Raw genomic sequence first — 2,788 nt, forward strand, 5'->3', positions numbered from 1 at the left:
TCAAACCAACTCTCCTGGAAAGTCCTTTGTACCCACAACCCAGAACCATCTTGATCCACTCCTTCTCTTTTCAAATTTTTCAAATTTCAGTCTCTGCAAGTTTGGACCAGATTTGCCAAATTTGGTGAAATTCATATCTACACTTCTTCAAAAATTTCACCAAAAATCAGGCAGCCTACTGGAGCAATGAGAAGCCACTCCACCAAAAATCAGCTCAAGGAAAAATCCCCAGAGGCCAAAAACATTCTGTCGAACACCTGAGCTGCATTGTTCCTTTGCAAATTCAGAAAATTCAGAATTCAGTGTCGTTTTTCGTCCGTCAGCTTCACTCACGCGTTGACAGTGCGCTTGGCGCATTGCACGCGGATTCTTCTCCCTGGCCAGCACCCCCGCACGCGCGCTTGGCGTCTTCCCGGCATCGGTGGCGCCCTTGGCCGCCCGCGCCGGTGTGTCTTGCGGCGGCCGAACCCCCGTAACAGCCGACAGGGGACGGAACGGCGGCTCAACGCCGTTCGGCGCCGCCCAACGCCCCTATGCCCTCCGCGTGGCCTCATGCATGCCAGCGCACGCCCGTGGCACCGTCACCGTGGCCCGGCAAGCACGGGACGTGCTCACTGCCGCCGACGGGCCCGCGCCGCCCCGTTCTGTCGAATTCACCCATAGCACCAAATCCCAGCTCGATTAGCACCTAAACGGAACCGTGGACCTCCACGATGACGCCCAACGTCCTAATTACCCCCGACCAAGCACTGCGCCGCCGTAACCTTCACCGGAGACCCCCGTTCACGGCCACCGCCTCGGGCCGCCTATAAAAAGGGCCCCCGAGCTCACCCTCGAGCACGCACCACCTCTACACCTCACCAAAGCTCTGCCAAGCCACCCGGAGGACCTCGAGGAGGTCTCCTCCCCCAACTCCGGCCGCCCCGATCCGCCTCGGCCTCCACCACGATTCGCTCCGGTGAGGCCGTCTCCGGCGCCCAAACCCCGTCAGTTACTCCCTCTAGCACCCAGTAAGCTAACGCCAGCATCAATTTGTCCTTCGCAGCTCTCTCCGACGAGTCCCTCGACCACCCGAGCCGCCGTCCGCCGGAGCAAAGCTCGCCGTCGACGTGATACTCGCCGGCGACCACCACCACCACCAACCGACGCGGGAAGGTGCCCTGAACATGGAGGTACCCTCCGATCCCCCTGCCTCGCCGTGGATCGCCGCCGGCGACCACCGCGTCTCTCGGGCACCGGCGAAATCTGCCGCCCCGTTCGTATATTCAAACCTGACAGGCGGGACCCGCTGTCAGCCTCTCTGTCCTTTCTAAATGAAGCGTTTTCTGAAAACGCCTTCTGCCAAATGCGCTTTCCCTTTGGGCTGGCGTAGTTTCTGCCGAAGCGTTTTCTGTTTTTATAAGCTAGCCCCTGGGAACTTTCTGTTTCATTATAGATGAGTCCCTGGACAAAAACCTTTATAACTTTTTAACAGAAAGGTATTTTTGATTGATTCTTTTTCTGTTCTCTTTAAAATTTTGTCTAGTTTTTTATCCGATTTATTTGAAAAATATTTGGAATACTTTCTTTGCACCCCTTGGTATTTATGATAGCGCATATATTTTCTTTATACCGTAGATACCGAAGGAGGTGACGGAGCCGCGAACTTCACCGAGCTAGGCTCCGACTACTCCGAACCAGGCAAGCATGTTTGAGCTTTTGATATGATGAGTGTCTTGGCATGTTTTGCATTTAGTTAGTTTCATGGCATGTTGATGAGCATACCGATGGACGTTATTTTATGCAATGTTGAGGTAAGTGAGTTCGATGATCCATAAGTGGATGGATGTGAGTATAAATGGACATGTGTTGGCATGAGGATGGGTAAGATGGCAGTGTCATAGCATGCCAGTCTTATGCCAGACTATATGACTTCAGTGTCAAACCGTATCGGTCCAGTTCCTCTCATTTCCTTCCCTGTACTACCACATGTTTTCCGCAAGGAATATGGTTTAGTAAGTTGTAAACCGCTTTCCTGGTACACACCAAAAAGGAGAGGCCGTGATGATGGTTCCATGGCCCTGGATTAAAGCCAGTCATCCGGTCAGGGGGCATGGGTGTTTCCGGTTGGGACCGAGAGGGGGCACCCCTTAGAGCGCGCGTATATAAATTTGATCCCATGCTATTCGAGATTGTGATCTCCTCGTCTCAAAAGTTTTTCTTGGACGATGTCTAGGGTGATTCCTAGCATCGAGAGGTAGGATGGGTGTGTACTGGTTAGCTGTGTTTTCTCCCGAAAAACCGTAAACGGAACTAGTCCTTTGGGACTACGGAAATCCGTTGGCTGTGGGAAAAAATTTGTACAAACTCTGCAGAGTCATATATTCCTCTAAATCATCTATTCCATGTCCAAGATCGATATTATCTTATTCTGATCAAAATGTCAGTTTTGATGACAGAGACTCCGGGGAATCGCATGAGTGCTAAGTCCGGTTAAATGATTATTCCTGTGAATGGACTAACCCATTTATTCTCATAAATTGAATGTTTATTATGAGTATTATTTACTTGTGAATAAAATCCCTTTCTGCGATGTCGCTCAGACGTCCGACTGTGGCATTGTTGTATTTTACTTTCTTTTCAAGCCCTTTATGTGGTGTCGCTAAGACGCCCGACTGTGGCATTTCTTTTAAAGCCCTTTCTGTGATGTTGCCCCGACGTCCGACTGCGGCATTTCTTTTAAAGCCCTTTATGTGGTGTCGCTAAGACGCCCGACTGTGGCATTTCTTTTAAAGCCCTTTCTGTGATG

Source organism: Triticum dicoccoides, chromosome 7B (assembly GCF_002162155.2).
Source record: "Triticum dicoccoides isolate Atlit2015 ecotype Zavitan chromosome 7B, WEW_v2.0, whole genome shotgun sequence".
Taxonomy (NCBI): Eukaryota; Viridiplantae; Streptophyta; class Magnoliopsida; order Poales; family Poaceae; genus Triticum; species Triticum dicoccoides.